Source organism: Sciurus carolinensis, assembly GCF_902686445.1.
Source record: "Sciurus carolinensis chromosome 14 unlocalized genomic scaffold, mSciCar1.2 SUPER_4_x, whole genome shotgun sequence".
In the NCBI taxonomy this organism is placed as follows: Eukaryota; Metazoa; Chordata; class Mammalia; order Rodentia; family Sciuridae; genus Sciurus; species Sciurus carolinensis.
In genome coordinates, this window is record NW_025920103.1 from 34,373 (window position 1) to 57,097 (window position 22,725).

The window sequence follows — 22,725 nt, forward strand, 5'->3', positions numbered from 1 at the left end:
TTTTGCAAGAGAATATTACAATGTAAACTGGACAGATTCTTGATATCAACAGTATGTCATCAAGGGTTTTTGAATTTTTTAATCCAACAGTTGGTCACAGAGGTCAAGTTATTATCAAGGCTCCTTTTTCAGCTCTCCATCGGGTCTGACTCATCCATTCTTCAAGTACATGCAAGGCTCAATGGTTTTCAGAGGTAGAAGCCTTGGGCCACTTAAGACATTGATAAAATAGGACTATGAGGTGAACCCATCTGGGTGAGAATTTTATCCAGCCACCACAGGGGACCATGTAGATGTATCTCAATCCAGCAGGGGGTGCTAGTGACATACTAGCACTGGTATTCTGCTCCCCAACTCTGTAAAAAACACAACAGTGTCATTTAGCTTGATTAACTCAGTGTTCAACTTATTAAGTAAAAGGAGTTCACCTAATCAGGGACTGACTGAAGTGACAGTTCCCACAAGAAGAATGCACACACACACACACCATCTGGAAGGTGAACTGTGGTAGATGGTGCTGGTCAACTGAAGTCCATCTATGAACTCCAGATTAAGAATCATTGGCCTTGGGGAATGAAAGTTTCAAGAGACATTATAAAAACACTAGATAAAGAACATAACACCACCAAAAGTACTAGAAGACAGGAAATAATTAGAAGACATTATAAAGTTGTCTTAATAAAGATACTTTTTAACTTTCATTTTCATTTCCCATTCCATTGTGATACTAAGGTAATAGCTTTTTTGGGGGGTGGGTGGTACTGGGGATTGAACTCAGGGGAACCCAACCATGGAGCCACATCCCCAGTCTTATTATATATTTTATTTAGAGAAAGTGTCTCACTGAGTTGCTTAGCACCTCACTTTTGCTGAGGCTGGCTTCGAACTCTCAATCCTCCTGCCTCAGCTTCCCAAGTCACTTGGGTTACAGTCATTGATCACTGCACCCAGCGACCATGGCTATTATTAAATTCTCACTTTATCATCAATAAAATAAGGAAAAGACTTCCTCAGACACTGACACCACTTTTTCCCTGTTCAGCCAGTTATTGTCCACCTATCAACACACACTTCTTGATCTTTCAATTTCTAAGCAAATGGGAAGGAGTGCATGTAAGTATCCCCAAAGTTGTGACTGACACCTAGCCACTAAACAAAATTATTCACTTGTATAAGAAGACAGCTGGCCAGACAGCTTCAAAATCAGCTTCAAAATGAGGGCCCTAAAGTCCATAGAAGATAAAGAGAAAAGCAATACTGCCAGTTCAGAGCTCAAAAACATGTTGGCATTTGTGGACAATAGGGCTTGAAATTCTGATAGACCCCTGTTTCCTTAGGTGTACCAGAAAAGGTTGGGTTCTCCTCTGCTACCTGCCTGCTTCCATAGTTTCATGAAGTACAGCTGAGACTTTTGGGGGCAGTGATAAAATGTGAACTCTATCTGCTATGTGTACACAGACACATAAACTTGAACCTACATCAAAATACACTAAATGTAATGTGTTGGTTTGTCTCCATCAGATGGTAGGTTCTGAGAGGGCAGAGACAGTATCCAGCACAGTCATTGGCAACACAGAAGCTCTATAAATACGCATTCAACTGAATGGATCTAGATTTTTCAGATATTGGAGAGTTTAAGGTGAAAATAATTCATGAAATATATGCTTTATATTACCATCCTAAAATGGTCAACTTAAAAATGGTACAAGATTGGCTCTTAATGTTGGTTATATTAATGTCCAGAGCATTTCTCCAAGACACTAAGTGGAAGAGGGTGAAGTATCCAGTCACTGTGATAATAAAGAACAACCACAAAAAATCAATGCTGTGAAAACAATCTTCAATGTTTTTGTTGCTAATATATGAGGATCCCTTGCAATGTCAGCAAGAGCTTTCAGTAAGATTCGTTTACCCTCAACTGTCTAAATCCAGTTTTCCAGCTATGTCCATCTCATGGTGTAAGTCCTTTGGTGCTAGTGCACAGTGCATGTTGTTTTAATAAAATGTGTGAGCCCACAGGCATCCTGAAGCTAGAGACTATAGGTTGTTTTCATCTGTGTATTTCTTCTCTGGAATAGTGCTAGAATTTTGGCTGAAAGAATAAAATCTGACAAATTTAGAATATATATCTGTGCATTATAAATACCTTCCATTAGTGTAAAAGCTTTTTTCTTGTGTAAAAGTACATTATTCAAATTATAAAAGTGAAATAGTTAAAACTGATTGAGCTATTAATATGAAATGAATCAGAAGAGGCAGCTAATTGGAGTATTAGAGTTGTAAATTCTTCCAGAGTGGTCCTTCAATAATAATAGACTCATGAGGGATCTGTAGAATAATTACCACAGTCCTGGCTCCATCCACCCTCATTTTACATATAAGGAAAATGAGGCCCAGAGAAGAGTCCCTGCACCTTCCCCACACAGTTAAAATGGCAGCTCTAGGCCAGGTAGGTGGCACACAATTGTAATCACTTGACTTGGGAGGCTGAGGCAGGAGGATCACAAGTTTAGGGCCAGCCTTGGCAACTTAGTGAGATCCTATCTCAAAAGTTTTTAAAAAGCAAAGACAGTGAGAAGGAGAACCTGTATCTATTCACTTCAGTGCTGTTCTTTGCTCCAAAGTAATAAAAAGAAACAAACAAAAAATGCTTTAGACAAGTCACTGTCCTTATTCTAAACATTACCTGAGGCAAAATGCCAAGTCAAAAATTAAACACTAAGTGTGAAAAATGAATAAAAAAGGTCTTTGTAGTCTCTTATGTACATGGCATATAGGTCATTCTCTGAAAGGGGTAAAACAAAACAAAACTCCTTTATTGTTAAAGAGGTATCAGGCTCAGTTGAAAAGAACCACTGAACTTTATTTTGAGAAAAGAAAGAGTAAGAAAGCATATTGAAAATCTGCTAAGATGACTCAAAATAGGAAAAAATGGTATTTGGGGAAAAACAGGTTTGATCTAAAGGATGATGAACAAAGTAAGTTTCCAAAATCATCCGCAGGGATAAATACATTACAAAACTGTTTTAACAACTATATAGGTGAGCTTCTGAAGAGAGGACTCTGAGAGTGACTGCCTCACCCCCATCTGCAATTAGTTTTGTTTCTAAGAGGCACATGGGATAGAAAATTATCTTTGAGAATTCAGAGGTAAGTCAGTTTCTAGAATAAGGAGTAGACTTATGAAACTCAATCAGAAATCAGAAATTAATCTTTTTTTTTTTACATTTCAATGGCATTGTAAAAACTTTCATTTCTCAGAGGCAGAAGATGAGGCAGCAGAACAACCAGTTACTACAAGCATGTCTTTAACCTTCTTCTCAAACTTGCAATACACACTTACAGCTAAGGTACCTATCTTTGAGCGAGGGCCTTAATAAATTTTGAACTATATGAAAAGTACAAGATATACTAGAACCACTAAAACAACAAAAACCTCACTAATCAAAAATAATTTCCACTGTCATGAACTCTTATTTTAACAAAAAGATAATGCACTTATCATTGAATCAAAAGTAACGAGTATTACAAGCATAAAAGTACTAGAATAATCATAAAAGTATTAAAAAGAAAAGAGTGGATATATTTACTCAATTGCTCTTATAGGACAAACATTTAAATTATATGATTAAATACATAATATATTCTAATGGTATTACAGTAGCTAAAATAGTTCTATCTGCCTAAGGAAGAGGCTATTGAAGGTTACTGCTGTTGACTTTTAACACAAGTACTCCTATGTCCCAATAATATTTTCTTAGAAATTCATATTCTGGTTAAGGTTTAAAAACCCCTAGATCAGTAAGTCCACTATTACTGAAATTTATAAAGAGGGAGGACATGACATCATGATGTACTCCAACAAGGCACACCAAAATGCACTAAACCCAATCTAGGCAATCGGAGCTCACTCACCTTCACAAAGCTCATGCGTATAAGACATACCTTTGTGAGCTCATAGATGATCTTGAAACCATGGTTCACAGACTGTGCCAACAACTGAGCAAACACTTGGTTGTTAAAAATTTTCAAGCTGTACCCACTAGGGATCTTGCAGACAGTGATGGAGTGAAATCCATGATGGTAGTTGCAGTTCTGACTTTGCACAAAGATACTACTGTCACTGAAGTATTCGGCATACACCTCCCCTCCAACATAGTAAAGATGCACTCCTGTGGGAAGACAGACCTTTTAGTTACTACCATCTTTTTACAGCTGAAAGGCACCTGTGCAACCTGAACATAGAAGTATACATTTATATGGATTTCAACTTTGGCAGCATAGGCAGATATTCTCTAAGTCCTGCACAACTGATGAAATCTTAGTTAATCCACATGTGAATAAGAACATTGAAGAGGTAAAAGAACAAGTATAAAATGTAACAAAGTATAAAAATTCCATTTGGTTTTTTTTGTGTGTGGGGTACTAGGGGTTGAACTCAAGTATGCCTTATCAGTGAGCCACATCCTCTGCTCCCCAACTTTTCAAATTTTGAGACAGGGTCTTGGTAAGTGGCATAGGGCCTTACTAAGTTGCTGAATCTTAACTTGAACTTGCAGCCTTGGTGCTTCAGGCTCCCAAGTCACTGGAGTAACAGGCAGGTGCCACTGTACACAGTTCATTTTGATAAGTCATTAGTGACCCTACTTAGCCATGGCTAAACCTGTATTCTCACTCTAAAAATATTGTACAATAACACTTGGACTTTGTGGTGGTAACTTCTATGTATTCAACATATGTCTCTTGCATTTATTTTGCAGCAGAATATAGAGAAGGGAGACCAAAAAAAGTAGAACTAGAAAACTAGAAGTAGAATAAACACTGCTGAGAACTGAGATAGAAGCGATAGTAAAATTTTTTAAACTAAAAAGTGGCATGCTGTGTAAAATGATAGCTCACCAAACTACCACCCACTGCAAACATCTTCCTGTGAGACCCAGAGTACTAGAAGTGTTGGAAATTGACACAATGCAGTATTTAAAAGAAGAAAGAGGGGGAAAATACCCCCCAACAAAGTCCCATGCCATTAAGGGAGATTACACATGCCACACAGCAGTCACAGCTTGTGTGGCTTTAAAGGAGCCATCTTTCAGGTAGCTGCATGACTTAGACACTGTACTGTGACCATCCCTTCTGAAATACTAAGTGTTGTATTTACATGTACACTCAAGGCAGAAGACATCTGTAACAAACAGCTGCTGAGGTAGAAACCCATCTTTCACCTGATGCAGTAGAAACTTAAGAGAAAGACATTCATTCCCAATAAGAAAAATGATAAATTTCATCTTATAAAATTTAGAAAGTAATCAAAAATATAAATAAGCAGAAAATTTTACTCCATTAGTGACATGGAGAAAATAATTTTTAATAGTCTAAAACACCATATTCAGTTCTGGGTAACGTTAAGCTTTCTTTACAACATTTATGCATGGATATGGATCTAACCATTTATTTTACAGTTCTCCCATGAGCAGACCATTGAGTTTATGCTGATTTTCTGCTGCTATAACAATGCCATGATAAATGTATCTGGACAATTTGTAATAACATCCTTACTAGAGATTCCTGGATGTTAAAGCACTAGATCAAAGACTGAATCACTTTGCCAAATGACTTTCCAGAATGCTTGGATGAATTTGCACCCTCATCAGCAGTGTGTAAGTGCCTTCCTCATTTGACCCAGGCAGAACTGAATCAGAGCTTCAACAAAAGCAAAAGTTTTCTAATGGATTGCTGAAACATGGTGTAGCTGTTTTAATCTGTGGGAGGCTGCATGTATGACCCTCTGCGCTTCTCCCCTAACCTCGCTGTCCATGTTCTTACCTATTTATCCTACCATGGTTCTAGTTTTCTTATTTTTAAAGAGCTGTGCAAATAGAAGTAGAAAATTAATAATTTATCTTATTTCCATGTTAGTTTTTTATACTTTAATTTGTTTCATAATATATATTTTTACCCTAAGGAAGTTTGAAATACTTTTCAAATATACCATGTTGTTTTTTATGCTTAGAAAAATTTTTTTACCTCTTTGATCAAATACATTTTCTTCTCACCTTTTAATTGTTTGCCTTTGAAAAATACTCAGTAATCCATTTGCATATATGGTACAGGGTTAGGATCCTCCACTTCCCAACAGCTGATTGTTTTACTGAGAACTGTCAGAAGACTCTCTTGATTTGATATGCTTCTCAACAACCTTAAATTTTTTATGCAGTCTGAGATTATTCTCCTGTTTTGTTTATGATTTACTTGTTGTTTTGTAACATTTTATTAACCCTGGTGTCAACAATTTCTTTATATTCTATTAAATCTTTTAGCTATCTACTCTCATTTTTTATTCTTCCAGGTAATACTCAAAACATATTATTCAAATCTCAGAAAACATCACATTGTTGTTTAATTTGCTTTAAACTACAATTTAAGGTAGGAAAAGCAAATACCCTAAAATGCTTTCACAATATTAAGCCTTCCCTTTAAGAAAAACAGACTACCTGCTTGTTTGAATTTTCTTTCTCTCTTGATAAAGCTTTACTATCTTTATATAATAGTACAGTTTACATTATTTTCAAGAAACTTATTTTTTCTGTTGCTAGTAGAACTGGGACTTTACCCTCGCTTATACATTTTAACTAAATATTACCAGATTAAGGGAATCTAACAATTTAAAAAACAGGTTCTCCATGGGCTTCTAGGTAATCAGTTTCCTGTGAACAGACACAGTGCTAATCCATGATATGGGCACAGGTAAGGGAGAAAGCTAGTGTGGTTTTGACAGGACTGTGAATTAATACAGGCTTTCTGGAAATCATTGGACAAAACATATCATGAGCTTTTGGCCTACTAATTTTACTTCAAATGTGTATCTCATGAATGTTATCTAAATCAATCATATCATCTGCAAGTCATGATAATCTTGGCTGACTTCCAGCATCTGAAATTCTGAGCACACTACTCAGGGCTTCTGGAACAACTTTAATTAATGGCATTCCCAGAATTCTTATTTTCTTCCAAATATTTTATAGGAAATTGTACTATGGCTTTTCACTACTAAGTCCTTCCATCCCAAATGCAGAATGTGTTTAAAAATAATCATAAGGTTTACAGACCATACAAAGTTAGCTATGTATGTTATAAAACTAACTTCTAGCATTTCATAATTAAAAATGTTTAGGGATTTTTTTTCCCCATTTTAATCATCTTATGGAAATATGTATCAGTTCCTATTTAAGGATTGCTTGGTTCCCCTGCCTCTAGAATGTTAAATCTTTGTCTCAAATGCCTTTTAAATATCCATTAAATAATCTTTCTATCTGGTCCACTGTTTTAAATTTCAGATTATTATTTTTAAATATTTAGCTCTGAAAACAATTTCAAATTTATAGAAAAGTCTGAAATTATCAAAGAAAAAAATAAAGCAACTGTAGATCCATCACCCAGACTAATCCACTGTGACACTCTGCTCCCTTTCCTTTATCATTGGCACCTCCCTCCCCATACACACTGACACAGGATTGCTTCAGCTACAGATGGAGAAATGGCAGGTATCCTCATATGTACATATTGTCTTTCTGAAATATTGCATCATGGTCCTTTACCCTTAAGTACTTAAATATGTACTTCCCAAGCAAGAATTTTTCAATATTGTTTTTGAGTGGTTTAAAATTCACTAGTGCATCTAATTATATTTGCCCTAGGTATCTGTAGGTTCTGAATTCACAGATAGAAATTTTAAAGAAAACTGCCTATACTGAACATGTACAGACTTTCCTTTTTTGTCATGATTTCTTGAGCAGCCCAGCATATTATCTACTTACACAGCATTAAGCTGCATTTGATTTAAAGTATACAGGAGGGGACTGTGCATGTTATAAACAAATGCTACACCAAGAGAATTGAGTGCCCATGGGTTTTAGTATCCTTGAGGATCCTGAACAAGATATGACAAGGGACAACTATGTTTTGTGTTCACACCGAGAACTATGTGGTAGAAACCTCTTCAAGTTGACTCCTCTGACTTGCTCCACAAGTGTTCTTTAGTTTCTGCTATAATAAGATGCTTCAGGCTCATTACATCTGGCTGGAAGCTGGTCATTTCTCCAAGGAGCCCCAGTTCTTTGGGAAATGGCACTGGAGTTTACAGTTGGGGTCGTAGATGCACTGTTGCTACTTGATGTCTGTTTCTTGGCCCTTCTAGTCACATACATCAGAAACCACATGCGTGTACACCATGTATCCACAGATTTTCATATGAATTAGAACATAAACACATGTGTGCATCTCCATATATGTATTAAAGATATTATGTATACTGATGACACCACCTAGTTCATGGGTCATCACTTGCCCTCCTTCATGTTTCTGTGTGTGTCCCTCATGCCACAGTGAAAATCAGGCCCCCATAATAGCTGCACACTCAGTCATTCACTTAATTTTATCATACATGTAAAAGTTACAGAAATGTCTCACTCATATCACCACTAAATAATTGAATCTATTAAAAAGATATTTTATTCTATAGCAAAACAAGATAGCATAGTGTCCTGAAATAGCAAGTCATGATTTCGGCTAATTCACATCAACAGAATGGCAGTCAGGAGACCACATAGTCTTTAAATGGAAGAACTTCCAGCTCATACAAATTTTAGGAATATTTTCAAATTGCAGTAGCTGAATATGATCTGGTGTTTGATACCTAAACAAATGACCATGTCTCCTCTGGGAGAACTGTGATGGGAAAGGTACGCATTTGAAGGGTTCAAGTGAAGACTCACCTTTTCCAATGTGTTTCCTGGTATTTTCAATAGTGGAATTCCATTTAACACTGGAGAGCTACCCAAGGCCGAAAAGGTTCTCACTGCAGGGAAGGATCAGTGAAACCATCCACCAACACACTTGTGGAGGAGGCATAGAACGCTTCACCCACATGATTGTTGAGCTTGTAGTAGACAATGGAACCACCAGTGTTTTGGTTCCTCGTAAGCAACTGAATGAACATCTGTAAAACAGAAAAGGTTCCATCAACCAAAGTTTGTGCCTTGAGCTCTCAAATACTGAAACTGTATCAGAAAACTGGCTCAGGATCATGGAACAGCAACTGTGCTCATATGTAATCAGGTTTTCTCTGAGGTCTAAAGCAGGTACTTCTTACTAAATGAGACATTCTACTTTAAAAGGAAAACAAATTTCCTACAATTGCCACCAGAAAGAAAGACTAGCAACAGCATTTGCTGAATACTAGCAATAAGCTACTTGCTTTTTAACATGCAGTAAATTTTTATTTATAAACAGGAGCAGATTCAATGGGATGTGGGCAAAAGTCTGCTGACTTCTTCTCTAGGAAACTCACCAAAGAAGCCAACGAGAAAAGGCCAACATCCCTTCCTAGTGAAAATATTAGCTGATTGTAGACTACTCCATTGAGGAAAATTTTTAAAGTTTAAAATTCTTAAAGGAACATTCTTAAATCTGTGTCTACTTCCTGAAATTAGCCACAATGGGCAGAGGGGTCACAGGATCCTATTAGTGTGTACTACTGTGTCCACTCTCTCCTTCCATCCTATTTTCCAAATTCCAAAACCATGTGTGGTTTGTGATTAACAAATCAGAATTCTTATATGTTCAATAAAATGTCCTAGAGAGGATCAGGTATCATAAAACACAGAATCAGTAAAAAAAAAAAAAAAAAAAAAAAAAATCCAAAAAATTTACTGCATTTACAACTTTTAAGTTGTACATCCCAATTTATTACATTGCACATTTAAGGTTCACAGAAAAATTCCATGCAAGGTCCAGAGATTTCCTCTATGTCCCTGACCCTATGCATTGCTTCCCATACTATCCATGGTCCCCACTGAGGGGTATATTTGTTATAACCTATGAATCTACATTGACACATAATTATTCCCCAAACCCTAGAGTTAATAATTTATATGAGCTGTGTGTGGTACTGGAGATGGAACCCAGAGCCTTGAGCGATCTTGACAAGCACTCTACCATTTAGCTACAATCCTAGCTCTTAGAGTTCACTCTTGGTATCGTTCCTTGTATGGGTCTGGAAAATGTACAGCAACACATAGTTGTCATCATAGTGTTACACAGATATCATCAAACTTTAAGTACTTAAAAGATACATGCAACTCTGACAATGTCTTAGGCATCTCCTATTTTAGTTAAAAAAGTGCTAATGAAATAAGCAATCAGTTGCATTTTGACTTCAGTTAAAATCTAGAAATCAAGTTGCACTTTACCTTCAATTTGTATAAATGTTATACAGATTGAACAACCTGTGCATGTGGGAGTGTGTGGGTGTGCCAGTGAAGCCCTCCAGGAGGCAGTGTGGCTGTGGCTTCTGATAGACACTCAGGGTCCTCCCACACTTATTTACCTGAGCTCTGTTCTATTAAGCCTACTCAGCTTGCCACTGTCTACCTGGAAGAACGATGGCACCATCCCCTCAGTAACTGCCATGAATAATACAGAGCTGGAAGTAGAGACTCACCCTTCACCAAGGGAGGAAAGAAATGTCCAGGTTCCACTTAAGTTTTTCAGGGTAAGAAGAGGAAAAACATGTGCCTCAGTTTCTTTTGGTAATAAAGTTAACAATAAATTCAGCAAGAAAGAAGCAAATGCTTTTAGTTTCGGTTTCAGTAAGTCATAAATAAGGTCTAAAAATAGATGGGGTTTATGAATCTAGATTCTAACTGCAAAAGAATTATTTTGGAATGCTAATTAGGTGAACTCTCCATTTTGAACACCAACTGTGGAACTCCGCTTTGCTGGTGCTGTGCCCATTGTGGCTCAGCTCCCCTCTGTCCATGTAAAAGCATATCACCACCAGTTCTAAATGATGACAACTGAAGAGACAAGTGAACAGCCACACTCAGGCCTCCATTAGTTAAACAATCAATGTCCACTCATTAAATAAGAGACACATGTGTTATCCACAGTATGCTTTCCATCGGGTTTCTCTCCCTGTGCTCTACATTTCTCTAGCAGTTACCTTTTTAAAGATTAATAAAATTTGTGAGAGAAAGCCATGTTTGGACATATCGACTTTAGACTCTACAAGGGTAGTAAGCAACAACTCAGTTTACCTCCTCTGTTAATTTCTGAACACAGTGAAGGCGCTATCATATTTGTGTCCATTGGTTGAGAGCCATCCTGGGTCACAGGGTCCTCATGAGGCAAGTAAGCAGGTAGGGGAGTATCAGCTATGAAATTTAAAAGAAATCACATGCTTAAAGCACATATTTTCTTCTGTGCCAAGAGTAAGACTTCAAGTTGCCAATTAACCTTCATATGAAAAGACTAGATACTACAGACACCAGTCTTGATGTACAATTTCTGAAGATTATTAGCATCTGAGAAACTCCTCCATTTTTAGTGACAGTTCAGTAGGAGGAGAAGCAACCACTAGATGCCTATAACAGGAGTTGTCAGCCCATCCAGGATCACATCATTCATTGATTCATTCATTCATACATTTCTTCATTTCTTCCTTCATTCATCATATGTGATTAAACATTATATGCAGTTTCTTATTAACATTTGGAAGTTTCACCCAAGTTTTTAGCACTAATTATACAGAAGTCTTTTTAAAATACTTTTTTAGTTGCAGGTAAACATGATACCTTTACTTTATATATTTTATGTGGTGCCAAGGATCAAACCCAGTACCTCACACATGCTAGGCAAGCATTCTGCCACTGAGCCACAACCCCAGCCCCCAGAAATCTTAATACCTAAAAGTCTTATGGAACATTCTTTCCATCACTAATATCTGCTGCAGCCATTTCTGGGAACCTTAGTGACTTCAGGGTCCTTAAGGCTTACAACATGGCATTAGTACTGGCAGCTTTTTCTAAACATCTGCAGAAACACATCCAGGTAAGCAGAATCACAATATGGCTTGGACCATGCCATTTTAAAAAACAATTAGAATGGCACTTCAGCCCACTCCCATACTGTCTGCCTGAAGAGGACCTGCGCATTTCAGTTTCAAGTACTAGATGGAAAACATCTGAAAGCTACAAGAGAATGATTAAGAAGGGAGGTTGGAGAATCTCTTGCATTAAACCTATGGGCTTTTAGGAATTTGCCAGTCAAGTTTCATTAAAGTCTAAGGATTTAAAACTGTTAATTTTCCATCACTTTGAGAAACCTATTAGGATTACCTTCTCCCTACTATTTAAATAAGCACTAGTTTTAAAATCCCTAAAAAATTGGAAGTAAATCAGTTTATCACAGTTTTAATTCTAAAATATTCTGTTTTGGAATCTATGTATGTACTCTCCTGAAGAGCTCACCACTATCTGGCAAACCAGGGCAACAATGTGATTCAAACAAGTGAAAAACAGTTGATTTGAGCATCTGTGCCTGATAAATGAAGCAAGACATTTGTTTCCTTGGCTGGAGCCTCCTTCCTCTGTGAGTGGCACAGGAAGCACTCAAGCTTGGGCCCAGATGCTGGGTGAGGCCTCCTGCCTGCCAGGTGGCCCATCTCCCTGGGGCCACTCCATCCTACCTGGCATCTGATAAAGTTTGCCTGGGTCTGAGCTGGTTGGAGAGTGATAGGTGTTGCTGCTGCTTCCCGGAGAATCCAGGTAACTGCTGTTGGGAGAGTGCAGGAAAAGGTGGCTGGTGGGCTGCTAGAAAGAATCTGGAAAAGTGGTATTGAGTGGCATGTGAGGCTCCTCCTGTCCCAAGTTCCAGAACTGAACTAGGAGGCTGTGCTGAGGACTGTATTCACTGTGTCTTGGAACCAGCACTGGAGGAAGAACTGGAAATGGAGAGGAAAAGAAGAGAAATAAAAATGAGAATAGCAAAGATCAATAAGCCCCTCACTAGAAAGCTGTAACATTATCTGTAAGTGACAACAAATGATCTGAACCCAGCCCTGCTGCCAACTCAAAAGCACCATTCAAATGAAAATCCATTTTATACTTAGGAACAAATACAGTCTCTTTAGACCCACAGATGACATGCCTGAGATCTACATCATGGACAAAATGCCCAAGGAAAGTTTGCAAAATACATTCTTTTAGGTTAAAAATTGTTAAGGTTCTCATTCTTAATGTTTTCACCCACTAAAAAAATCAAGCACAATTAAGAATGTCACCACTGTTAAGTCCACTTCACAACCCAGCTGATAATATTTTAGTGTTTATTGAATGATATGAATTATTCACCATGAATGTTTTAAATGACACACAAATTTGCTTTAAAATGAAAAGCAGAGTAAATAAAGCTGAGGAAGTCGACATAGTGAGAAAGAAAACATCCAGAGGCTGGTGAAGACATTGATCGCACAGAGGTTATGCTATATGGGGCACAACTCACGCTGTCCTGTCCCAGTGGCAGGCATCCATGAACACTTCTGAGGCATTTAGTGAATTTACCAATAATACTTGGCACCCAATAATAGGCCAAGGAGGATACAGGATGAAAACTACATTCTGCTTACTAAAAACTCAAGACATGAAGACCCAAAATGTAGGCACCTGAGAGAAGCAAAAACAACTACTGTCCCTCCTAAAAGCTCCATATAACACTAGGAACCTAATGAGCTGAAAATCAGCATGCTTATCAAATTCTAGAAAACTCCAGGCAAAGCCACCAATATAGCCATTCTAGAAGGGAAGGGCTGGGCAATAGTCAGTTACAGAGCCCTGACCAGGTTCCACCCCAAGTTTCCCACCAGGGTCACCAGATGGCTTCTCCTAATGCAAAGGCCTTTGGAAGCCCTCCTGCTCTTGTAGCCTCAGTGAAGAGGAAAAAAACCCATTTTCAAACTGCAGGAGCAAAGAAATAAAATTTAAAATCGATTATTGTTAGTAGTTAAAACTCAATGCATTTCCTTAAAGAAACAATATTTTGTGGCATTAGGAATCAGGTTTACTTCTGAGGAGTTTCCAGGGAATCTCAATTTATTTTTTGGGGGGGTAAAATAATCTCTTAATACTTAGATTATCACATATTTATGAGCTGAAAAATATTAAGTATTAAATTTCTTATGCTGTATCTTATGTTCCTATATAATCCTGTACATTTGTTGATTTCCCTATTATCTGGCCCTTCAGAAATAAAGCTTTTGAGCATATTGTTTTATTTTTTTTCAGCACTATGATGGAATCTGCCCAAACCAAGCCATTAAAAAACTGATTCTTTTCTCCTTCTACCTTTCAACATCACTTGAAGTGCAAACTACTTTATATTGTCAAAAAATAACTGATAAAGGCTTCTGAAATGCCAATAGAAACCTTACAAGTTGTGAAAAAGTCCAATGACTTTAAATTAAATTATCATCTAGCTACAGTTTTTACAATTTTCACTCCAAGTCACCCTAACCCCCTAAGCCACCTTCCAGAAATGCAGAAACAGGTGGCAACATGAGTCAATCTCCATCTCCTCTACCTTTCAGAGGACAACCCTGCCAGCCTATTTTATCAGCTCTTATTTTGCTCAGGAGTGTTTGAGAACTTCCTGTTACTACTGCCTGCAGGCAGGGCAGTCAGGGGGGAAGAATTAACCTTTGCCACAGCAAAGGAGAATGTATTTCTGCTCCTGCAGTAACCTGATGTGTGGTGATCTGCTCAGCCACAGATGAGCTCAATCAGCTTTTGAAGATGACCTGGGAAGTGAGCCACCAAGGACAGCAAAGCAGCATGCTGCAGATGAACTTGACAAGGAAGGTACCTTTTCCCTCACCTGTTTTCTTTTGGTGTAGTGCTGGGAATTGAACCCAGGGCCTTGCACTTGATAAGCACATGGTCGGCCATTGAACTCCACTCCCAGGTCCTCACCTCTGACTGTTAAATGATTTTGTCATTGCTGGTGGAGGCACCTTTTAATAAACTCTGAATACTGAATTACTAGATATCTATAGTGAGATGTACAGATCTTCACATAAACAGAACACACAACCCTTCACTGGCTTCTTTGCCTGTGAGATCCATCTAAGGTTGTGTTCCATTTTCTCACATGTATGTACTGCTATTTATTTGATGATACAATCTTATCTTCTGCCAATTAATTGTTTCTAGTTTGGAGTAATTATAATAAAGATACTAGGATCATTCCTTTATTTAACTTATTTTGAAATAATTTCAAATTTACAGAAAAATCACAAGAATGGTGTAAAGAACTATAGATCCTTTAGATCCTCAACAATTTCTAACATCAGCTACTCTACCCTCTTCCCCTCTCCCCATTCACATGCACATGAACATCCACTCTCCTCCTGAGTCATCTCAGAGCAGGTAACCCAGATTTCCTCCATTTCTAAAAAAAATGTGATCCTCCACATGTAGGGTTAACAAAATAGCTATTTTAAGTTTGATTCTGACATTTGAGGTTTTTATAGACTGTCTCTCCATTAGGATCTCTGTTTTATTTCCTGATGATTAAACTCACAGGTTTTTGATTGAAGGGAGATAACATTCCTCTCTCCTGAGGGTCAACCTCCAGAAGTCCACCGCCTCTGTGTGTGACCAATGCTGTTCATCTCTCCATTTGGTTAATGTGTTGTCCAACTCATCCACTGTCTAGAGTTACAATTCCTCCTTTTGTAATTAATAAAAATCAGTGGGAAATACCTTAAGACTATGTGAATACCATTTCTTATCAAACTTTACCCCATGTGAAGCATCATTTTTGCTTGAATCAATTTTTGCTATGATGACTGCAAAACAGGGATATTTTAATTGTTACCCCTTGTCAGAATTCTAACATAAGCACTTTCCCTTCTCCTCCATTTATCTGCCCATTTATGACAGTCAATCATCCATATGGAGTCATGGATTCTTAGTCAATGGGCTATACTATCACTGTTCTTATCTATTTTGATGTTCATACCATCTGAGAATTGCCATCGGGAGCCCACTTGAGCTGGTTTCTATGTACTTTTAACATGCCATAACTTTTTGAGTATTAATTTTATTTCTGGAACAAGACATCCCATGCTTAACTCTTGCCATCTCTCTAGCTCTGGAATTCCCAGTCCCTTTCAGTTAGGAATGAGATTTAGAAACCAAAATCTGTGTTCTGTGTTCTGTAGGTCTACTGAAGTCACACAGATTCTAGAGGTGTGTGTCATGAATTCCAAATTTATCCTGTTAGCTCCAAATCCAATTCAACCACATGGGGATTTTATTTGTCCTTCCTTAGTTCATATCAGCAGCCATACTTCATTTGCAAGACCCAGGACCACCAAAGTCATTGAGGAACATCTTTAGATCCTCAACAATCTTCCTCAATTCTAAAATATACTTGAAAAGTTTTCAGAACCATTATATTTATACTATCTCTTTTTTAAATTTTTGGCAGTGCTAGGGATTGAACCCAGGGCCTTATGTTTGTGAGGCAAACACTCTACCAACTGAGCTACATCCCCAGTCCTGCCCCCATTATATTTATACTATCTTATAAATAACCCAAAGATGAATTTAGGGCTTATTTTCTTAATTGTTTTAATACATACAATTCATTCACAGTGTACTCACGCACTCCCAGTGTTATTTTATTAAATTGAAATATTCTTTCTCTTTTGATAAGTTTATTTATTTGAATATGTTTGTTGCTGTTTTAGGAGTTTTTTTCTACAATGTAGATTCAATTTTAGTTTTTAAATACATACAATGTTAACATGATTCTGAAAGTCAAAATAATATATTTGCTAGCCTGTGTCTTTTGCTCAGTCCTCCATTCTAACCTCCTCACAGGATAGCCAACATTTCTTTCAGGTTATTCTTTCCTGCATTTCTTCTTGGAGGTAGAGGGAAGCAGATAAATGCTTGATTTTTTTATTTCTTCTTTAACAGTAACAAAGAAAGGTAGCCTACTCTGTTCTTATGCACTTTGCTTTTTCTACACCCTAGTAATGACTTCGTGTTATAGAGCTCTTACTCATTTGTTTCTGAAGTCAGCAACATCAATTGACTGAACCCATCCATGTCCTGGTGTTGAAGTAGTTCATGTTATCTTACCATTACCTATACAGCTCACTGACTGTGCATATATATGTGTTGCTGAATTCCCAAGATGGGGGTTCTGGGTGAAGGGTAAATGAACACGTGATGTGACTGCTGAGCACCCCTTACAGGAGCTGTCACATCCCACTGCCACCAGTAAAACATGAGCACCCTTCCCCACCATTCTCTAGAGACTTTGTCAAGTTTTGGATGTTTTTTGACAATCTAGTGAGTGAAAAATATTTTCTAGGAGCAATTTTAATTTACTTTTCCTATTGTAAATAACTATCATTTCTTCATGTATTTCAGTGTGTTAATATCTTCTGTCAAGTGTCTGCTTATGCTTTTCTGCCTGTTTTGATTTTTTCACCCTTCATTTAAAAACATGTATCCATGCACTAGAGATTGCCATATTAGCTAGTATCATATGTTCCAGGAATTTCACATGCCTGTCACAGGTCTCTTGACTTTTCTTATATGCTATTATTTTTGCTAGCCACATATGGACACTGCATTGCATGTGGATGTCTGTCATGATATACAGTCATGTATACCCATACTACAGGGAGGAATCCATCTATTCATTCTTCAAAACACATAAAGCTTCAGGCATTTATCTTCTGGTGTGTATGGAGTTTGATTTTACTTATGAAGAATCTAATTTTACCTTTTTATAAATCATTAGTCAACACCATTCATCAAGGGTTCATCTTTGACCTACTAATTGGAGATACCACTTTTCTCATAAAAATCTCCACATTTGGGTGCATCTCAAGACACTTCCTTTTGTTTCATTCTTTTTTTGTCTGCACCCAGTACCACTGTCTAAATCACAGCAGTTCTGGTCTCTGACAGGGCTAGCCCTCTCATGGTTCCAGACAGTGTTTTATTTGTATGCTTATTTTTCCCCATCACTTTCGTTATCACCTTGTATACGTCCTGAAAAGGAGGTCATTGTGTACTTTTACTGGGATCACATCATGTTCATAACTTGGCAGTAAAAATCAACATCTTGAGGTTAGTGAAGGCCTATTCAAGACCTAGGAAGGTCTGCTGGAGTCTACTGCTGTGCCTTTTCTGTTCTATAGGTACCATCTGTATTAGTTTGCTAAGGCTACTGTCACAAAAACACCACATTTTGGAGTCTTCAACAACAAACTTATTTTCTCACTGTTCTGGAGACTGAAAGTCTAAGATGAAGGTGTTGGCAAGCTGGTCTCACCTGAGGTCTCTCTGCTTGGCTTGCTGATGGTCATCTTCTCAGGCTGTATGCAAAGGCCCTTTTTCCTTCTTATAAGGAGATTAGACAGATTGCATTACAACTTTCCCCTCATGTCCTCAATTTTCCTTAATCTTCCTTAAAGACCCTATCTCTAAAAACAGTCACCTTACATGGCACTTGGGATATGGGCTTCAGCGTGGATTCTGGAGGACTAAACAATGCAGTCCATCGTACCACATATAGGATGTGTTCACTACTTGTTAAATTCACTAAGCATTTTATATTTTCTGCTATTTTTGACATTTTCATGTTACCTTTATAGTCTACTATCTGCCTGGATTATCTTGCTGAGTTAGTTTTATCATTGACTTTTATAGAGATGTTTGGGTGTATAATCACATCACTGACACTGGACAGCTGATTTTTTTTCCTTTCTACTGTTTGCTCTTGTCTAATTGCATTGGCTAATCATGAGAGGAGAATGTTAAAAAAGAGCAAAAAGCAAACATCCCTGACTTGTCTTGATGCTGTAGTGTTTCACCCATAAAAATGATGCTGACTTTAGGATGGAGGTGTACCTACCCATTCCATAGTTGAGTATTTTTACAGTGTGGGGCTGGGTGGGTGTTGGCACCCTAGTATGAACGTGATTGAATGTCACATACTATTCATTACAAAGTTATAAATTTCTCAGAAAAGGCAGAGTTAAATATAAAACTATACCCTACAAACTAGGAAACCTATTTAGAAGTGAGGAGACAATGTACCAACTTGATGTTCAGGGGATGACTAAGTGCCACAAGGACACATTGATGTTGCTGCTACCACAAGTATTACCTACCAGCCCAAAGCACACTGAGCACAGGACACCATGCCACAGACTGGGGTGCTCAATGGGCTGACTTCCTCCCGAGGTCACACAGGAAGGTCAGACCAGGCTTCAGGGGAAGGTGATGGGTGCTTATCAGGAGTCACCAGGAGACCCAGGAGCCTAAGTTGAGGAACCTTGTCTGGGGGTCTCAGCACTGCTATATTCTTTGTGGTCTGTTTAAATCATGAATAAACAGAATAAATTCCAGAATGTTTCTGGACAAATTAAAGTTAAGGCCACTCATTTAAAGGAAAAAGTCCACTCTAGGTTAATAAGTTCCATGACAACAAGTACATATCTCCCTGATGCTCCACAATACATGAATCATTATAGAAACCTGATTTGTGCCATATGAAGACATTTTTAAATAGGATGTTTGTCTGGAGCAGTCCCATTCTGTACCTGTTATCTGTAGAGGACCATTGTCAATCCCAAAAGTGCCCCAGCTTGGTCAATAAATAATGTGGTTATCCTAAATATTAGCAATGATGGATGAAATTCAGGAAAGAGATGGGTCTGGAAGAGCTGCCAGCTTGGGAAGAAGTAAGAGTGTGCTAGAGAAGGACACATGGATGCAAGGTCTACTGGGCTAACAGGCCAGGCACCTCTTCCTGCTAGAATCCTGAAGGGTGATGCTGCAGCTTACCTGGGTGACCCTCCCCCCATGCTACTCCTATCATTTTGGCAATATATCTGTTTTCTATGGCGGGGAAAGGAAAGAAGAAGCATCCAGACTACCCAAAAAAAAAGTGCTGAAGCACTTTCTGTGTGCAATTCTTAGTTCCTGGGTGAGAGATTAACTAACCTAAAGAACCAGGATTTGCCAACTTGGCCTGACTCAGATCAGAACTAGTAAGGAAGAGAGGGTGTGGAACACCTTCCTCATACTAATTCTTTCTGCTTTGAAGCTATTCCTCTCTTATGGGAAACAGGCATATGAGGATGATGACTTTTCTGGAACTATCTCCAGCTTCTTAGAGTACTATTATCTCAGTGCCATGAGGTCACTCCTACCTGGTAACTTCAAAGAATGAGACTTCCCTTTTAGGAAAAGCTGAGCCACTGGTTAATTTGAATTTTAAGAATCCCCTTTAAAAAAGGAATGGAGTGTTGAAACACCCTACTACTAAAGGGAAATAGTATCTCCATTTACTGGCCTCATCTGTCCTGAATTTCTTCAAGAACTTTATTCCACATTCACAGCTGGCAATCTGCCCTCTACTACACACAAGCTCCCCCACTGATTTACATCAGCAGGGTCCTTGGATTCCTCTTCCAGTTACTACTAGTGATCTACTCTGTTGTTAATTATTCTGCTGATCAAACCATCTCAGATTTGGCCAGGGACCTCTCCTTCTAGCTGGCCTCAAGAACTGCCCAATCATTTGCCTTTTAATACCTCACTTTAAAATTAGCTGTACTTTTTCCTAGTTCATAGCCACAGGGTTTACATTCCAAAAACATTTATCCCCAGCCATATTCTAACTTGACTATCTTAAATGAAAAGTCTATCCACTATACCACCATCCACTGGGGAAAGTTCCAGGTGCTCACAGAAAAAATATCACTGACTGCTACAACTGGCTGTCTACATATATGACCTGTTTTAGTCACTTGGTGTTTCAAGAAGGCATTACTATACGTGCCCCCCACACACATGTATCAATGATGATACTGAAACAGGACATGTGTGTATATGTCTGCATATATGTGTGTGTATACACAGGCACACACATAAATTTATATGGAATAAATATGGAGTGAGATAGGACATATATCCTTTATGATGATAGAGAAATATAAACAACTATACAAGGCCAGTTTCACTGTTATGGAGATATATATATATATATATATATATATATATATATATCACTATACTATATATATATATCTCCACTATACCACCATCCACACACACACATACATGTACATATGTATTATATGCGTGCATCCATGTACATTTATTTTTAATTTAGAAGAAGCTGCCCATACACCCCTCATAAAGATGTACTCTTCTTTTGCCTTATTCCAAGTGCATCTCCAGAGATGTGGGCAGACAGTAAGCAGTGAAGTTATTGTTGACTACAGGCACCAGGCTGCAACCTCCTAAGATATGGGTGGCTTCCTGTGAGAGTGAACTCAGAATTGCAGCATCTCCTGCAGAGTTGCCCTAGCCTGAGGCAGTGCTGTGGCAGAAAATAAATGTGAGCTTCCATTCAGAACACTTGCTCAGATTCCAGAGCATAAATGTACCATTTAAAGAACTGGGGGAAAAACTGCCAGTCCATCTTTGACCTAAATCTTTTTATTTAGTCCAGGGAACACATTTCCAGACTCTCTTTTATGGAGGAAGTTTATGGTTACTTCTGGCCTATAGCAGTTTGATGACCTCAGAACTGCACTGGAGCTTTGAAGTCTGACTTCAGGCTAAGGGTCACAGGAGGGCAATCAAGATTATGAGGAAGGAATGGGCAAGCAGCAAGGTTTCTCAGTCTACCTTCCAAATACAGGGAAGAGCTGCCAAGCCATGGACTCTGGATCACACCAAGTGAGGAGAGGTGAGTCTGTGGCTGTTCAAACTAGTCAACACCAGGATCTAACAAGTGTTAGATTTGTTGAGGTGGAAGTGCAGGGAAGAACAGAGCCCACCTGAGGAGCCAGTCAGAGTGAGTGAGGAGAGAGACATCCCAGGATCTCCTTCAAGGGCATGGAAGGGGAATGACCTGAATGACCTGAAGTCATCCCACTAGGCCCACATCTTAAAGGCTCTAGCACCTCCCAAGAAGAGTGACATGGAGACCTAGTCTTTAACACATAGACCTTTAGTATCATAAAGTGTTAACCATAGCGTACAGTCAGGGCAGACACAGGTATTTTCAAAATTTTTCAATCAGCAGTCAATGCAGAGGGTCAACTGCACATAGGAATCTATCAATAGCCCATTAGCTGTAAGGAGCCCAAATCTTCCCACTTTCCTTAGTCAACCTTTTTATTTCCATTTGTTTTCCTTGGTCTACTTCATTAATAACACTTTTCTACCTTCTATCTCCTACCTACCTATAAACTGATTTAAATTCTTGGTACAGCAAAATATATACACATGAACACTACCATATAGGCTGGAATACACAAATCTAGCTGTGTGAGAACAGAGAGTTTTGTTGGTGCCCTCAGGCTTATAAGTGAGGTGCACCTTTGTTATTCAACTAAGCACACTGCTGGAGACACATGCCAGGCTTCCTTAAGCAGGCACAGTTCCTGAGGCATCATCTGTGTGGTATGAATGTCTGAATAAAGAGAAATTGTGACATATGTAAACACATACCTCATTTTAATTTTTACAATTAATGCTAATCAATCCCAAATTTTCAAAATACTTTTAATGAACACAGGCTGCAATCTCATTTACAATATCAACAATCAGACCCTGAGCTTCCAGTACTCAAGCTTTATGGAAAAGTCAACATTTCTCCCTACCCTCCAAATGCACACAGAGACCATCAACCCTTGGGTTTGGAAATGCATTTAATATCCTAACCTAACCTAACATCCTAGCTCAGCAACACAGACCCTGCAGAGTGTTAGAAGTGTCTCCCCCATGACCATGTGGTCAACTGGGAGCTGAGGCCCTATGCACTGTCCAGAACCAGGAGTGTATCCTA

At 38.3% G+C, this 22,725-nt stretch overlaps 1 non-coding gene and 1 pseudogene across 1 annotated transcript; both read right to left on the reverse strand.

Annotated features, from left to right (window-relative positions):
- Positions 1-212: 212 nt before the first annotated feature.
- Positions 213-22,725, reverse strand: part of LOC124973059 (mothers against decapentaplegic homolog 1-like) — a 33,881-nt pseudogene continuing 11,368 nt past the window's right edge.
- Positions 11,781-11,910, reverse strand: LOC124973088 (small nucleolar RNA SNORA33). Its single transcript, XR_007106613.1, has one exon. It is a non-coding gene; the product is annotated as a small nucleolar RNA SNORA33 (small nucleolar RNA).